The 18834-nt window shown below is 42.7% G+C and overlaps 1 protein-coding gene across 1 annotated transcript in view; it reads right to left on the bottom strand.

The window, feature by feature from the left end:
• LOC122931114 (electroneutral sodium bicarbonate exchanger 1) overlaps nt 1-18834 on the bottom strand; it is a 287005-nt gene that overhangs the window by 136248 nt on the left and 131923 nt on the right. The window lies entirely within an intron of this gene.

Raw genomic sequence — 18834 nt, 5'->3', positions numbered from 1 at the left:
TTGGAACAAATAGTTTCTACGGCCCCCAAAAAAACTGATTGAAGCAGGGGTGTGATATAACTTCTTCCAAAAATACTGCTCTTCTATAGGGACTTTTGTCATAGGGTAATTTTGAAAATGACAGGCAGAGGAAGAGGCAGGCCATTTTGCAGGGGTGGTAAGGGTCGGGCAGGTGCACCAGGAGCTTTGGAGCCGTGCTGGATCCGCCTCTCTCAGGTGCACTGGGTGGGGTCTTTAGGTTAAATAGCACACTGCCCAGTGCCCTGAGCGGATTATACTGTTCATTTTGTCTGGGAAGTTTGGAGAGAAGGTTGGCTGTCTGTTCCTGCTCTCAGAGATAAGTGTCATTGCTTGTTCGGTTGTTTGTGTCTTCTTGTCCATCCAGGTTCTGTGCGAGCAGACTGCTCCTATCTCCCCACTTCACCATCTTAGGGAGTTCAGGGTTTTTTGTTAGCCCAGGCTGGAGGACACTAGTACACCTACCTTCAAGGTCTACTGTGGGCTGAGCAGTGCAGGGAAAGAGGTCAGGAATAAGCTAGGAGGTGACCCTTCCCCTGTCTCTCGTACAGAGCCTGGTTGGTGTGTTTTCTTTGATACTGGGTGTACGTCTGCCGTGACAGGGAAGTTGCAGAAGGTGCGTACGATTACGTCAAAGGACGCACCAGACTTGGTTGAGTGGCTCACTCAGCCTTCCGCTTCTGCACCCTCCTTATCCTCTCTATCTGCACCCTCTTCAATCTCTGCTGTGTGCACCCCCAAAGACACCATCACCACCACAATATCCCCTCTGCTCGAGTCAGAGGAATTATTTTCACATCAATTACAAGACCTTACCGATGCGCAGAGGAGGTATCAACGGTCGCCACCTTGCAGTCTGTCGACAGTACCCAGATCAGCCCAAGGAGGGTGGTCCCCGCTGTTGCTTCCTACTCAGAGATCTCTAATGTCAGTGGTGGTGAAGGGGATGATTATGATGTGTCTATGGACGTCACGTGGGTGCCCACAAGAGAGGAAGAGGAGGGGAGTTCAGAGGGAGAGACGGAGCAGCAGATAGGGAGGAGAAGCAGGCAGAACTTACAGAGCACAGGAGGCAAAAAGCAGACTGCTAATGTATCTCGAACGAGCCATCCACAATGCACAGTCACATCTGGGGCTCCCAGGACGTCGGCACATGGCTCTGCAGTGTGGGCTTTTTTTCACGTGTCCGCTGCTGACAAGAGTTGCCATCTGCAGCCTGTGTTGTCACCGCATAAGTAACGATAAGCCCAACACTCACCTAGGGACGACCGCCTTCAGAAGGCATCTGGCCTCACACCACCGAGCCCAGTGGGTGCAACACCATCAGAACCCACATAGACACACCACTGGTGCTCCATGTCCTGCATCTTCTCCTTCCCCTTCTCCTCTCTCCTCCCATTTATCCTCCACTCCACCTTCTACCCTGCCATCGTCGCGTTCATCTGGCAAAAGGCAGGCTTCTGTGGCCCAAATGATCGAGCGAAAAAAGATGATGACGCCGTATAACCCTCTTGCCCAACGGCTGACCGCCGGCTTGTTAGAACTGCTAGCCTGCCAACTACTGCCATATAAATTGGTGGACTCAGAGGCCTTTCGAAAATTTGTGGCCATTGGCACACCGCAATGGAAGGTACCCAGAAGGAAATATTTCTCCCAGAAGGGCATCCCAGAGCTATATGGCCATGTTCAGTGGCAAGTGTATATCTGGCACACAGTGTCGGTGCCAAGATACATCTGACCACAGACACGTGGTCTAGCAAACACGGGCAGGGAAGGTACATACCTTTTACTGCCCACTGGGTGAACCTTCTGACGGCCATCAAGGATGCAACCCGTGGCACCTGTGTGGATTTGGTGTTATCGATACGGATTGCATGCAGGCCTGCCTCTTCTTCTCCTCCGCCTACTCCATCCTGCGTCTCCTCCTCGGCTGACTCCTCCTTTTCCACTGCTACCGACTCTTCCGCTGCGCCCCCCAGAACCTATTCGACGTGCCGGGTGAGACGTTGCCATGCTGTGCTGCGGCTGTTGTGCCTGGAAGCCAAGAGCCACACTGGTCCTGCATTCCTTTCAGCTTTGCGGTCACAGGCCGATCAGTGGCTAAACCCGCTCAATTTGACAGTTGGTAAAGTGGTGTGCGACAACGGTGCCAATCTGCTGAGCGCACTTAAACAGGGCAAAACGACACACGTGCCGTGCATGGCACACAACCTGTACTTAGTCGTGCAGCGATTTGTTGCCAAATACCCCGGGGTCCAGGACATCTTGCAGCAGGCCAGGAAAACATCTGGCCATTTTAGAAGATTTTACACGGCCATGGCTCGCCTTGCTGACATTCAGCGGCGACACCACCTGCCCGTCAGACGTCTGATTTGTGACTGCCCAACGTGATGGAACTCCACCTTGTATATGCTTGTTAGGCTGCTCCAGCAGAAATGTGCAGTTAACGACTTCCTGTACAAACTCTGCAGCAGGACAGGTTCTGGAGAGCTAGTTTTTTTTTCACCGCGCCAGTGGCTGCTCATGCACAGCCATTTGATGAGATCACCGAACTGGTCAGTCGTAGCCAGGGCACCACCAGTGACATCGTACCTTATTCCTTCTTTCTGGAGCATGCATTGCGTCGTGTCATTGATCAAGCCGTCGAGGAGCAGGAGCAGGAAGATGAGGAAGTTGCAATGCTGGATGAATTCCCAGGGGAGGCTACTCCATCTTAGACAAGTCAACAGAAGTCTGAAGAGGAGTCAGAGGAAGATGGTGTCGGGGCGGAGGAGAAGCAAGAAGAGCATGCTTTAAACATTTCTGGGATCCCTGGTGTTGTCCGTGGCTGGGGGTAGGAGACTGAGGACGACATTATCCTGGATGATGAGCAGGAGCCAGGCCACTCCACCACTTCCAGTTTAGTGCAAATGGGGGCCTTCATGCTCCAGTGTTTGAAGCATAAAGGGCAAGGACCAGTACTGGGTGGCAACGTACTTAGGCCCCCGGTACAAACACAAATGGACATGTTACCACCATCGCAAAGGGCTGTCAGAATGCAGCACTTACAGGTCTTGCTTCAAGAAATGCTACATTCTGCTTTTGCGGGCGCTGGCAGAGGAATTTCCACTCACAGAGAAACAGTTGCGGGTACCAATTCAACAGCGCATGCAAGAAGAGGGCTGTTTGAAGATGTTTTGGTCACTTTGGATATGAGATCATTCTTGCAGCCAACCCATCGACAGCCGCCCTCCGGATCTAGCCTCACGGAACGCCTAGACCGACAGGTGTCCGACTACATCGGGTTAATGGCCGATGTGGACGCTCCGAGAAGCGAGGAACCACTGGACTACTGGGTGTGCAGGCTTGACCTGTGGCCAGAGCTGGCACAATTTGCCATGGAACTCTTGGCTTGCCCCCTCGTCCAGTGTCCTGTCCGAAAGGATGTTCAGCGCAGCAGGGGGGATCATGACCGACAAGCGCACTCGCCTAGCTCACGACAGTGTGGACTACCTCACATTTATAAAAACGAATGAGGCATTGATCTCGGAGGAATTCAACACCTGTGACAACCACGTTTAATTGAATTTTCTCATGCCAGCCCACAAATATCCACCACAACCCAGAACAAATATTGGTCCATCTTCGGTAAATACATCGGCATAAAAGGCCTTTTCTATCCGTTGAATGCCTAATGTTTTGGGCCTCTGAGGAATTCAACAACTGTGACAACCACGTGTTTCAACTATTATCATTAGGGGTTTATTCAAGAGGGGGGATTTTGTTAGCCATGTTTTTAATCCAATTTTATATTTTTAGTTATTTTAAACATATGTATTTGACCTGTATTTGTACTGGCCTTCAGTAACATTCATATCCATTGACCATCTAATAGACCTCCAGCCACATACATACTTGTTCTTTTATGTACGCTGAATGCACAATTTTTGGGGCCTGCAGTCCACTGGCCTGCTGGAAAATTGATATTTAATGACTGTAATCTACCTTCAGCCACTTACTTGTTCTTTTATGTATGCTGAATGCATAATTTTTGGGGCCTGTAGTACACTGGCCTGCTGGAAAATTGATATCCAATGACCCTATAATCTACCTTAAGCCACTTATTTATTTGTTCTTTTATGTACACTGAATGCATAATTTTTGGGGCCTGTAGTACACTGGCCTGCCACATAATCAGAATTTCTTTTGTCAGGTGAATACCTAATTTTTAAGGCCTTTACTCACGTGGCCTAAAAAAGTTTTTCTAGGCTCCAACAGGACACATTTCAGAGAATTTTCCTTTAAGACACATAAAAATGTCCCCTGATTAAAGGATAACTGTCGTATTTTTTTTTTTTGGGGGGGGGGGGGTATTGGATTGTGTATTCAATTACCCCTTAATTCTACATTTTTGCAGAGTGGAAGCAGCGCAGACCAGGGAAGGGAGATCTGCCATCTGCTCAGTGTATAAATGAAAGCAACATGTGGTAAGAGGACCCCTTTGTGCTGCAGGAGATTAACCCTTTAGGGGGGAGGGCTCTGGTTACTGACACTTTTGGGGGGCTATTGTTACTGGCTAGTGAGGGCAGGCGGGATTAGCCTCAGGGTGAGGGCAGTAACGTCCATCTTAACTGAATAGTGAAATTGCAGTTTTATGCAGACTGGTTGCTAAGGGCTGAATCTTATTAAATATGGGGTAAGTCTGTCTAATAGTAACTGATTCTGGAATATGTATGGGAGAATTGCAAAGGCTCTACTGACTTGTAAAACACGGCTAGGTGCTCTCTCCAAATAAGGCAGTACCAATTGCCAAATGATTGATAGAATATAGTATGTAGAAGATGGAGGGCACTCAGATGTCTGTATATATAGAGAAGGCAACAATTATAGTAAGGTATATCACGTTTCTTTATTGTTTCTAAAAATATACCCTTCTGTAAAATTATCAATATATCAAAAAATAAAATAAATACTTTTCAAGGATGTGGAGGAGTAAAAACTTAGTCACAACGATACAAATTTCTCAGATTGTATCAGGAACGCTATGGTCCTTCCTATTATGACAGAGTATATCAAATGATTGAAATGCTTGAAATAAATAAAATAGAATAAAATAGAATAGATAAAAGTCCTTATATGACTAAAATCCTACTTCTGCAGATGATCAGTCTGCATGTAGGAGTCATATATCCTATGTTGCAATCCTGGGGTAATAGGTTCACTTATATATCCTATGTTGCAATCCTGGGGTGATAGGTTCACTTAAGTCCTGGGAATGTATTTAGTATAAAACCGGAACAGTCTTACCCCATATGCGTCAGTTCCAAGGTACAGCTGTAGGGAGATCTCCTTACTATATTGTCCGGTCTTCTGTGGTGTGTAGCGGTGGTGCGCACGTGTTCTCTGACGTCTTCTTCTCTGATCGCTCTGTTCCTCTTCGCTGGGCCGGAAATGATGTTCCTATAGCCGGAAATGACGATCTGTTACTCCGACCAGCTGACCGATTTAAAACAGCTGAGTACGGACGCAGTTCACCTTTATATTTTAGGATGGACTTTTTTGTTTAAAAAGTCAAAGTACTATTCTTATATAAAACCCAAACGCGTTTCGGTGCACTCTTGCACCTTCCTCAGTGGTGAATAGTACTATTAATCTACCTCCTTTTATAGGGGAGGGATCATTAAAATGTCCAGGTTAAATCCAAACTATGGGACGGAATTCCATGAGTCATAGGATCATATAATGATATACATACTGATTTCCTTTCTAAATAGGAATGTTACAGAGCAATGATTAGAACGGAGCTGTGTTTAAAACGGAACTGTATTTGAAATGTACAACCTTACAACAACAAAATATATATAATCATGACCAATAAAAATGTACCAATATTATAAATATCAATAAAAATCAATAAAAATGTACCATTATTATAAATATCCTAAATATTCGGTACCAATATTATTTTACTACAATGATATATATATATGTATATATTTCCATATGTTACATTCCTCTGACAATCTAAAAATTCATAAAACCTGTTAAAAAGATAAATAACTGAAGAATGTATAAAAATGTAAAAGTATAAAATGCAAAGGTGTCTTATATTGAATAAGATATAGGTTGTTAGGATACTTTCTTCTTTTTGCTGGTCTGGATCTAGGTTTGAATTTGAATCTGTTCATATCCCTATCTTGATTATGTACATATATGTGTGGATGGGGGGGACGGGCCCGACTAGGAGAGGCAGTCGAGCTGCTGGTAAACAGCCCGAGCTCGACTGACCGTCCCAGAGGGGCACACCCCCCTATAGAAATCCAAATAGTTCTAGTTCTGCATTCAGACCGGCAGGGGCGATAGTCTCAAACTCAAAGATCTTGCGTGATTCTGCTCTGGACATACTTGCTATATGGTTGCCCCCTCTCCAAGATCTGTATACCTTTTCAAATGCCATGTATATTAATCCTGACGGGTCCTTATTATGGTGTGTTTTAAAATGCTGGGATACTGTATGGTTTTCGTAGCCCTTTTTGATGTTCCCAATGTGTTCTGATATCCTCTTTTTAAACACTCTTTTCGTCCGGCCCACATATTGCTTATGGCACGGACATTCCAAGATGTAAATGACATCCGAGGAGTTACACGACAGATTTTCTTTAATAGTGTAACTAAAAGAATTCTGTCTCGATTGTACCCGTGTGGTTTTTTTTGGAAAATGCGTTATTCTGCAGTTATTACAGGTCCCACACCTGTAGAATCCTTTTAAGTAGAGCCAATTAGATTTCGTATTTTTACTTGGATTCTTTATAGTAGGGGCAATCAATATACCTAAATTGGGTGCCTTGGTATAAGAGATAAGAGGGATGTTTGGGATAGATGGGCCAATAATCTTATCCCTTTGTAAATGATGCCAATGTTTCCGTATTAGGGTATTGATTTTCTTGTACTGTCCATGGAACGGAAGGATTAGTCTTATTTTATCTCCTGTTTCTTCTTGTTTATTTTTATTTTTAAAAAAGGACTCAATTTTTAGATTGTCAGAGGAATGTAACATATGGAAATATATACATATATATATATCATTGTAGTAAAATAATATTGGTACCGAATATTTAGGATATTTATAATAATGGTACATTTTTATTGATTTTTATTGATATTTATAATATTGGTACATTTTTATTGGTCATGATTATATATATTTTGTTGTTGTAAGGTTGTACATTTCAAATACAGTTCCGTTTTAAACACAGCTCCGTTCTAATCATTGCTCTGTAACATTCCTATTTAGAAAGGAAATCAGTATGTATATCATTATATGATCCTATGACTCATGGAATTCCGTCCCATAGTTTGGATTTAACCTGGACATTTTAATGATCCCTCCCCTATAAAAGGAGGTAGATTAATAGTACTATTCACCACTGAGGAAGGTGCAAGAGTGCACCGAAACGCGTTTGGGTTTTATATAAGAATAGTACTTTGACTTTTTAAACAAAAAAGTCCATCCTAAAATATAAAGGTGAACTGCGTCCGTACTCAGCTGTTTTAAATCGGTCAGCTGGTCGGAGTAACAGATCGTCATTTCCGGCTATAGGAACATCATTTCCGGCCCAGCGAAGAGGAACAGAGCGATCAGAGAAGAAGACGCCGGAGAACACGTGCGCACCACCGCTACACACCACAGAAGACCGGACAATATAGTAAGGAGATCTCCCTACAGCTGTACCTTGGAACTGACGCATATGGGGTAAGACTGTTCCGGTTTTATACTAAATACATTCCCAGGACTTAAGTGAACCTATCACCCCAGGATTGCAACATAGGATATATGACTCCTACATGCAGACTGATCATCTGCAGAAGTAGGATTTTAGTCATATAAGGACTTTTATCTATTCTATTTTATTCTATTTTATTTATTTCAAGCATTTCAATCATTTGATATACTCTGTCATAATAGGAAGGACCATAGCGTTCCTGATACAATCTGAGAAATTTGTATCGTTGTGACTAAGTTTTTACTCCTCCACATCCTTGAAAAGTATTTATTTTATTTTTTGATATATTGATAATTTTACAGAAGGGTATATTTTTAGAAACAATAAAGAAACGTGATATACCTTACTATAATTGTTGCCTTCTCTATATATACAGACATCTGAGTGCCCTCCATCTTCTACATACTTGATTCTGGAATATCATGTTATTAGTAACTACACATATGAAAATTGAAATTAGGGTCTAAATGTGACAGTTATCCTTTAAGATACATATTTTTAGTTGGAATTTTTGTCATTGATCCCTCTCTAGTATACCACTGTCCATGTGGGACTATTTGTAAACTTCTTCTAAGTATTTGGTGGCTGCAAATATGAGCTGAAGGTTTTTCAGGTTCGCCTGCCATTAAAGTAGACGGGGCCCGCCGCGAACTTGTGATCGGGTTCGCGAAACGTCCCAGCGGATTTTTGTCCATCACTAGCTGACAGAATGTATTGTACTGAATTGAAACAGGGATCAAACCCTGAAAAATGAAAATTACGTTTCAAGTAAAAAAAAAAGCGTCCTTTTTCCAAAAAACGGTGCTAAAAAAAAACACATTTTTTTTGTCACCTTACATCACTAAAAGTGCAAAACCAAGCGATCAAAAAAGCGTATGCCCCCCAAAATAGTACCAATCTAACTGACAACTCATCCCGCAAAAAAGGAGCTAAAACAATCGCCCAAAAATAAAAATAAACTATGGCTCTCAGACTATGGAGACACTAAAATATAATTTTTGTTTTCCAAAATAACTTAAAACTTAAATAAATAAAAAAAAGTTTACATATTAGGTATTGCCACGTCTGTAACGACCTGCTCTATATAAATATCACATGATTAAAAGTCATATGCACCCCAAAATCATACCAATCAAACCGGCATCTCATCCCGCAAAAAATGAGACCCTACCTAAGACAATCTGGAAAAAATGGATTAAAATAGAAAAATCTGCCCAAAAAGTGAAATTCTGAAATTTCATCTCCATTTTCTATTAATTCTTGTTGAACACCTAAAGGGTTAACAAAGTTTGTAAAATCAGTTTTGAATACCTTAATGGTGTAGTTTCTAAAATGTGGTCATTTTTGGGTGGTTTCTATTATGTAAGCCTCACAAAGTGACTTCAGACCTGAGCTGGTCCGAAAAAAGTGGGTTTTGGAAATTTTCAGAAAAATTTCAAGATCCGCTTCTAAACTTCTAAGCCTTCTTACGTCCCCAAGAAATAAAATGGCATTCACAAAATTATCCAAACATGAAGTACACATATGGGGAATGTATAGTAATAACTATTTTTGGAGGTATTACTGTCTATTATAAAATTTGAGAAATAGAAATGTGAAAATTTGAAAAATTTTCCACATTTTTGGTAAATTTTGTATTTTTTTTTTCATAAATAAAAATGACATTTGTTGACTCCATTTTACCACTGTCACAAAGTACAATATGTGATGAGAAAACAATCTCAGAATGGCCTGGATAAGTAAAAGCGTTTTAAAGTTATTACTACATAAAGTGACATGTCAGATTTGCCAAAAATGGTGCTTCACCTCCCCCCCAAAAATTAAAAAGGGATCACAGTCATACACACCAAAATGGTATCACTGAAAAGAACAGATAGCCCCGCAAAAAATTAGCCCTCACACAGTACATGTAATTAGAAAAAAGTTATAAGGGTCAGAATATGGTGATAATTTTTTTATTTTATTTTTTTGTATTAAAATGGTGGTATTGCTGTAATCGTACTGACCTGGAGAATAAAAGTAACCAGTTAGTTTTACTGTATAGGAAATGGTGTTTAAAAAAACAACAACTGGTGGAAGTGTTTTTTTTTATTTTATACAACTGTAAATGGTGCCATTCGAAAGTACATCTTGTCTTACAAAAAACAAGCCTTCATACAACTATGTGAATGAAAAAATAAAAAAGTTATGGCTTTGGGAAAGATGAGAATAAAAACAAAAATGAAAAATTCCTGGTCATTAAGGAGTTAAACTCGGCATTCATTTTAAATTATTATACTGTGGATACTCTTCGAGCATTTTTATACTTTTGAGGAGCACGTGGCTTTTATTGCTGTATTTTCTTACTCAAATTTCTACCAATATTTCCATATTGTGTTAGTTTTTTAATGTGTTAACTTGGAAGTTAAATTCCATTTTACTGCTCAGACCATGTTATTGCTGTGGTGTTGGAGTGTTAAAAAAAAGGACAGTATGAAGTTTGGGTCCAGGGGGTGTTACACACTGTGCACATGGTAGTTTGAGACTATGGGACTTCAGAAAGGACGAATGGTGGCAGCAGCTTTCAAAAGGAGGGAAGCAGGTATGTTGATTATACATTGGTTACCTAAGGTCAAATTTCTACTTTGGACTGGAGGGCTGCTTTACCCAGATGTCCCAATTTCCTGCCATGGAGATATAAATGCTACAGGTTAACTCATTCATCTGAATACACAGGATGCACTGGGCTAACTCTGTAATGATGACGAGGGAGCCCGACTGACTGTGACTGGGCTCCAACGCACAAAAGCAGCAGAATCTGAAATTGTAAAACGCCTTCTGCAGCTATGCATTATTTATTGTGGGCAGATTGCTTGGCACAGCATCATGCTGTGTTGGCATAGAAACACCGGTAAACAACAATGCCCGCTGATGTTCTGAAAGATCTACGTTTTACATCTTAGTGAGTAATATAATAAGAAATCGGAAAAACAACAAAAATGCAGCCATATCAATGTGTTCTTCTGAAATCACGTTTGAGAAAATATATTACAAATGAATCTAAAATTGGCAAATTAAAGAAATCTTTACAACTGCTTGGCTGTAATAGAAAGAGCGCTGGGGAACGTGTATGCATTTCATAGGGTGGAGAAACGTTCCCCAGCGCTCTTACTTCTACTGCTTTTCCTCATAGGTGTCAAACTGACTGAATTTCCTCGTATGTAGCTCAATAATAAAAGCACCTTTGATTGTATCTTGAACAAGTCTCCTAGCGCTGGGGTTCTTCCTTATACTACATGAACGGTGTAGGAACCCTACTCCTAGCACTGCACAGTCACAGTGTGTCGCAAGAGATTTTGATTGGATCTGATTTCCTCTCACCTAGCTCACTCCCCATTAATTAGACCACAACATGCATGGAGGTGGGGGGGGACAGAAAGGCCTCTATCACACGGGCATCCCAGATTTGCTCCGGATGCGTCGCGTGTGCATTGCGGGAAAAACACGCGGGTAGGCGCGCAATTGCAGTCAGTTTTGCGCTCTAAAGTTCAGTTTTTCCGCGCGAGTGCAATGCGTTTTGCACGCGCGTGAAAAAATAAATGAATGTGGTACCCAGACCCGAACCTGGACTTCTTCACTGAAGTTCGGGTTTGGGTTTCTATTCATTTATTATTTTCCCTTGTAACATGGTTATAAGGGAAAATAATAGCATTCTTAATACAGAATGCTTACTAAAATGTGGATTGAGGGGTTAAAAAAATAAATAAAATTAACTCACCTCATCCAATTGATCGCGCAGCCGGCATCGTCTTCTTACTTCTTCTTTCAGGACCTGCAAAAGGACCTTTGATGACAATCTTCTACCTTCATTCAGCAGGACCTGCGCTGATGTCACCGCGCTCACCACGTGGTGAGCGCAATTACGTCAAAGGTCTTTTTGCAGGTCCTGAAAGAAGATTATGCCGGCTGCGCGAACAATTGGATAAGGAGAGTTAATTTTAATTTTATTTTTTAACCCCTCAATCCACATTTTAGTAAGAATTCTGTATTAAGAATGCTATTATTTTCCCTTATAACCATGTTATAAGGGAAAACAATGCAGTGAATACTCTTTAATGGGATCCGGGGATGCTTAATGCCTATCATCTCCTAGCAACCATGCCTGAAAATCGCACCGCATCCGCACTTGCTTGCACATGCTAGCGATTTTCACGCATCCCCACTTATTTATATGAGGCCTGTGTTGCGTGAAAAACGCAGAATATAGAACATGCTGGGAATTTCACGCAAATCTGACGTCTAAATGTCCATATAATACACTAGTAAATAGATCATAAATTGTCAAGTGACATAACATATATATATAGAAAAAATATAGAGACTGGGCAGCACAGCTGTATATCAAGTACAGGCAGAGTGCCAGCGGCTGTGAAGGCGATCCCCCTTCAGACAATAGGCGAAAAGATTCCACGGCACCTCCAAGGCGTAAAACAGTATCGAACTTTATTCACCAGACCCGCAACGTTTCAATCCGCTTCCTGGGATCTTCCTGGGGTCACTGCTTGAGAAAGATCCCAGGAAGCGGATCGAAACGTTGCGGGTCTGGTGAATAAAGTTTGATACTATTTCACGCCTTGGAGGTGCCGTGGAATCTTTTTGCATATATAACATATATATATATATATATATATATATATATATATATAAAATAACAGTGATACGCTATAAAATACACCAAATAGTCCAATGTCCAGTGGATATTGGGAACACAGAGCAACAAAGTACAAATTCTGTCCCTACCTACCTGTTATGAATTAAGTGACAATAAGTACTCTGCTAGTCCCTGAGAGTTTTAACACATACACCAGTACATAGTCCTCAATCTCTTGTTTTTTTTAGATTAGTATTGAATATTAGGACCCTAAAAGGGATTTTTTGGGTCATTTGACCGTAGTATAAATAATATATACACACACAGTTTAAATATATACACATACCATAAGTCTTTTTGATCACTTTTTATTCCACTTTATGGGAGGCAGAATGAATTAAAAAAAAAATCTATTTGTACAAACCGGATTCCAAAAAAGTTGGGACACTAAACAAATTGTGAATAAAAACTGAATGCAATGATGTGGAGATGGCAAATGTCAATATTTTATGTGTAATAGAACGTAGATGACAGATCAAACGTTTAATCCGAGTAAATGTATCATTTTAAAGGAAAAATACGTTGATTCAAATTTTCACGGTGTCGACAAATCCCCAAAAAGTTGGGACAAGTAGCAAAAAAGTAAATTTGAGCATAACGAAGAGCTGGAAGACCAATTAACACTAATTAGGTCAATTGGCAACATGATTGGGTATAAAAAGAGCTTCTCAGAGTGGCAGTGTCTCTCAGAAGCCAAGATGGGTAGAGGATCACCAATTCCCACAATGTTGCGCAGAAAGATAGTGGAGCAATATCAGAAGGGTGTTACCCAGCGAAAAATCATCATCATCAACTGTGCATAACATCATCCGAAGATTCAGAGAATCTGGAACAATCTCTGTGCGTAAGGGTCAAGGCCGTAAAACCATACTGGATGCCCGTGATCTCCGGGCCCTTAAACGACACTGCACCACAAACAGGAATGCTACTGTAAAGGAAATCACAGAATGGGCTCAGGAATACTTCCAGAAACCATTGTCAGTGAACACAATCCACCGTGCCATCCGCCGTTGCCAGCTGAAACTCTACAGTGCAAAGAAGAAGCCATTTCTAAGCAAGATCCACAAGCTCAGGCGTTTTCACTGGGCCAGGGATCATTTAAAATGGAGTGTGGCAAAATGGAAGACTGTTCTGTGGTCAGACAAGTCACGATTCAAAGTTCTTTTTGGAAATCTGGGACGCCATGTCATCCGGACCAAAGAGGACAAGGACAACCCAAGTTGTTATCAACGCTCAGTTCAGAAGCCTGCATCTCTGATGGTATGGGGTTGCATGAGTGCGTGTGGCATGGGCAGCTTGCATGTCTGGAAAGGCACCATCAATGCAGAAAAATATATTCAGGTTCTAGAACAACATATGCTCCCATCCAGACGTCATCTCTTTCAGGGAAGACCCTGCATTTTTCAACAAGATAATGCCAGACCACATTCTGCATCAATCACAACATCATGGCTGCGTAGGAGAAGGATCCGGGTACTGAAATGGCCAGTCTTCAGTCCAGATCTTTCACCTATAGAGAACATTTGGCGCATCATAAAGAAGTAGGTGCAACAAAGAAGGCCCAAGACGATTGAACAGTTAGAGGCCTGTATTAGACAAGAATGGGAGATCATTCCTATTTTCTAAACTTGAGAAACTGGTCTCCTCGGTCCCCAGACGTCTGTTGAGTGTTGTAAGAAGAAGGGGAGATGCCACACAGTGGTGAAAATGGCCTTGTCCCAACTTTTTGGGGATTTGTTGACACCATGAAATTCTGATTCAACATATTTTTCCCTTAAAATGGTACATTTTCTCAGTTTAAACTTTTGTTCCGTGATTTATGTTCTATTCTGAATAAAATATTAGAAGTTGGCACCTCCACATCATTGCATTCAGTTTTTATTCACGATTTGTATAGTGTCCCAACTTTTTGGGAATCCGGTTTGTAGTATATCTGTGCAGTATAACCGATATGTAGAATTGTCATGAGACAAAAATTTTGATTCGGTTTCAATACCAAGTAAAAGTACCGTGATACTAGATACCATGCAAAAAAAAAAAAAAAAAAAATATAAGAAATCACAAAAAATACCCACACATTAACCTCATGTTGCCAGTTCAATACTATTCCATGTGAGGTCACCCTACTTGGTCACCTGGCCTAGTTGCAGCTCAGCCCCATTGAGGTGAATAGGGTTGAGCTGCGATATCGAGCACAGCCGATATACAATGTACGGCGCTGTCCTTGGTAAGCTGCCAGGAGCAGGTTGCACTCACCAGTGAGCGTGTCAGCTCCCTGAGACAGCTGATCGTCAAGGAGGGCCCGGATTCGGACCCCCGCTGATGGGATAATGATGACCAAATCTGAGGATAGGTCATCATTATCAATTCCTGGATAAAAACTAGTGCAAGCGAAATATGCTTATTGCAATTGAAGACATTTCAGATATTATTCTAAGACTGTTATAAAAATGAAAGAAATCCATACTTTCCAGTCTTATTGAGCTAGAAGGCGCACCCAGATTTAGATAACAGAATAAAATAAGAACATTGGGAGGAGGTTTATCAAACTGGTGTAAAGTAGAACTGGCTGTGTTGCTCATAACAACCAATCAGATTCCACCTTTTATTTTCCAAAGGAGCTGTGAAAATTTAAAGGTGAAATCTGATTGGTTGCTATGGGCAATTAAGCCAGTTCTACTTTACACCAGTTTGATAAATCTCCTCCATTTTCCATACTAATCAAAATGAATCTAAGGAACTGGAAGGGGTAACATCACCAACTAGTGGTCTAGGATAGCCCTTCCTTTTTGGATGGTCTACAGTGGATGAGGGCACTCATATTTTATTTTATGGTGGTCTAAGGTAGAAGAAAGGGTTAGTGTAGGAGGGGTTATTATTTTATTCCCTAGTGGTCTTAGGCAAAAATGGAGACTCACAACTGGTGGTCTGGAGTATATTAGTTGTGTTATCACATGGTTCTCTGGTCGCCAAGTGTAAAATAATGTGTTTCAACCTGATGGTTTATGGAGTGGCACCACTAAGCTTCACTGACTGCAGACTAAAGGACCCCGGGACTGTTAATCTAAAAACAGTAATATGATTAACTGCTATGGTTACTCATCCAATTTCCTCTGCACCACTTTTGACAAATCTCCACCAGTGTTTTCTTGTGGTGTTGTTTGCATAATTTTTTATATTTTTTTGTCAAATCATGATATGGTCTTAATATGGCACTTTTTATTATTTCTATTTTTCTAGACATAGATCCTCATTTATCTAAAACAGTACAACTGGCTAGTGATTGGCTGCAGCGGTCACATGCTCCTGTGTCGGAAAGTCATCCCTGGAACAGGAAGCAGAGAGGGAACTGCAACCAGCAGGGTTGCCAACCGTCCAGAAATTTAAAAAATAGGTGACTTTTTTAGGCTGGTGGTACTTGACTAGATTATTTTAGTGGTAATTATCATTTCACAGCTCACAGTAAATGCTGGTAATCAGTTCTTATCTATATATTGAGCTATAGACATATATTTCTTATAATCTTTATCATTCATTATGGTTTTCCAATTTGTCCTTAAAAAATGTTAGCCGTCGGTGATTTTGGGATAAGTTGTCCAGAAAAAATTCTTTCTTTATTCTGGGCAACTTATCCCAAAAACACAGGTTGGCAATCGGGTAGCATTGGTACGGGAACAGTGGGGGAACCGTGAAGGGAGTGCTGTTTTTTGTTTTTTTTCATACTGTATGCAAACAGCACCCCACACAGTCCTATGTTTTTTTCATAGCGGAATACCCCTTTAAATCACATATAGCCTTCAATGTCCATGTACTCTTACAATATAAAGCAGAACATTGCAGTAGCTTCTCACATAATCTATCACCCTCTGCAGTCTTCCCCTTAGCCTTCCCTGGGTGTTCTCTTATTAATGGCATGCAAATCCAATTATTAACATATGAATGCACACAATTTACATATGAATGCACAATCATTTTCCCTTCAGCAGGTTCCATTCTACTAGGGCATCCTATAGGCATAGGCCAACCGTGCCTATCAGTAAATCCGGCCCTGATGATTGTCGTAATTGTAAATGTTTACAAAGCAGTGAAAGTGAAAGGCACTGTCTGCTTGCAATCAGTATAAACTCCATTTTTAGTCAGCATGTACAAAGTTAGGCCTCATGCACACGGACGTTTTTTTTCACGGTCCGCAAAACGGGGTTCCGTTGGTCCGTGATCCGTGACCGTTTTTCCGTCCGTGGGTCTTCCTTGATTTTTGGAGGATCCACGGACATGAAAAAAAAAGTCATTTTGGTGTCCGCCTGGCCGTGCGGAGCCAAACGGATCCGTCCTGAATTACAATGCAAGTCAATGGGGACGGATCCGTTTGATGTTGACACAATATGGTGCCATTTCAAACGGATCCGTCCCCATTGACTTTCAATGTAAAGTCTGGAGTTCTGTTATACCATCGGATTGGAGTTTTCTCCAATCCGATGGTATATTTTAACTTGTAGCGTCCCCATCACCATGGGAACGCCTCTATGTTAGAATATACTGTCGGATATGAGCTACATCGTGAAACTCATTTCCGACAGTATATTCTAACACAGAGGCGTTCCCATGGTGATGGAGACGCTTCAGGTTAGAATATACAAAAAAACTGTGTACATGACTGTCCCCTGCTGCCTGGCAGGTGCTGCCAGGCAGCAGGGGGCAGACCCCCCCCCCCCTGTTTTTAACTCATTGGTGGCCAGTGGGCCCCCCCTCCCCTGTTGTTAACTCGTTGGTGGCCAGTGTGCGCACCCCCCTCCCTCCCTCCCTCTATTGTAATAATAGCATTGGGGCCAGTGTGCGCGCCCCCCCAACCCCCTCCCCCCTCCCTCCCTCTATTGTAATAATAGCATTGGGGCCAGTGTGCGCGCCCCCCCAACCCCCCCCCCCCTCCCTCCCTCTATTGTAATAATAGCATTGGGGCCAGTGTGCGCGCCCCCCCAACCCCCCCCCCCTCCCTCCCTCTATTGTAATAATAGCATTGGGGCCAGTGTGCGCGCCCCCCCAACCCCCCCCCCCCTCCCTCCCTCTATTGTAATAATAGCATTGGGGCCAGTGTGCCCCCCCCCCCCCCCCCCATCATCGGTGCCAGCGGAGTAGAAGATTCATACTTACCTGGCTGCTGGCTGCTGCGATCTCTGTGTCCGGCCGGGAGCTCCTCCTACTGGTAAGTGACAGGTCTGTGCGGCGCATTGCTGTCACTTACCAGTAGGAGGAGCTCCCGGCCGGACGCAGACATCGCAGCAGCCAGCAGCCAGGTAAGTATGAAAATCTTCTACTCCGCTGCCACCGAGATGATCGGGGGGGGGGGGGGGGTGCGCACACTGGCCCCAATGCTATTATTACAATAGAGGGAGGGGGGGGGGTGCGCACACTGGCCCCAATGTATTAAAACAATAGAGGGAGGGAGGGGGGGGTTGGGGGGGCGCGCGCACACTGGCCCCAATGTATTAAAACAATAAAGGGAGGGAGGGAGGGGGGTGCGCACACTGGCCACCAACGAGTTAACAACAGGGGAGGGGGGGGCCGCACAATGATATTCAAACTGGGGAGGGGGGGGGGGTCTGCCCCCTGCTGCCTGGCAGCCCTGATCTCTTACAGGGGGATATGATAGTACAATTAACCCCTTCAGGTGCCGCACCTGATGGGGTTAATTGTACTATCATATCCCCCTGTAAGAGATCGGGTGCTGCCAGGCAGCAGGGGGCAGTCTTGTACACAGTTTGTAGTGTATTCTAACTAGAAGCGTCCCATCACCATGGGAACGCCTCTGTGTTAGAATATACTGTCGGATCTGAGTTTTCACGAAGTGAAAACTCAGCTCTGAAAAAGCTTTTATGCAGACGGATCTTCGGATCCGTCTGTATGAAACTAAAACCTACGGCCACGGATCACGGACACGGATGCCAATCTTGTGTGCATCCGTGTTCTTTCACGGACCCATTGACTTGAATGGGCCCGTGAACCGTTGGCCGTGAAAAAAATAGGACAGGTCATATTTTTTTCACGGCCAGGAAACACGGCTCACGGATGCGGCTGCCAAACGGTGCATTTTCCGATTTTTCCACGGACCCATTGAAAGTCAATGGGTCCGTGAAAAAAAACGGAAAACGGCACAACGGCCACGGATGCACACAACGGTCGTGTGCATGAGGCCTTAACATAAGGACTCATGAGGACACATGAAATTAAAAGGGTCTTAATAGTCTTTAAAAGGAAATCTGCTGTACGCAACAATAATATACTGTAACAAAGCTACCATCTGCATAATACACGTAGGCTAGTTTCACATTGCCGGCAAGAGTTCCAGCCGACTGTTTCGGCAGAGAA

Source organism: Bufo gargarizans, chromosome 3 (assembly GCF_014858855.1).
Source record: "Bufo gargarizans isolate SCDJY-AF-19 chromosome 3, ASM1485885v1, whole genome shotgun sequence".
Taxonomy (NCBI): Eukaryota; Metazoa; Chordata; class Amphibia; order Anura; family Bufonidae; genus Bufo; species Bufo gargarizans.
Note: the sequence above shows the minus strand (reverse complement) of the source record. Positions and strands in the feature narration are given on the sequence as shown.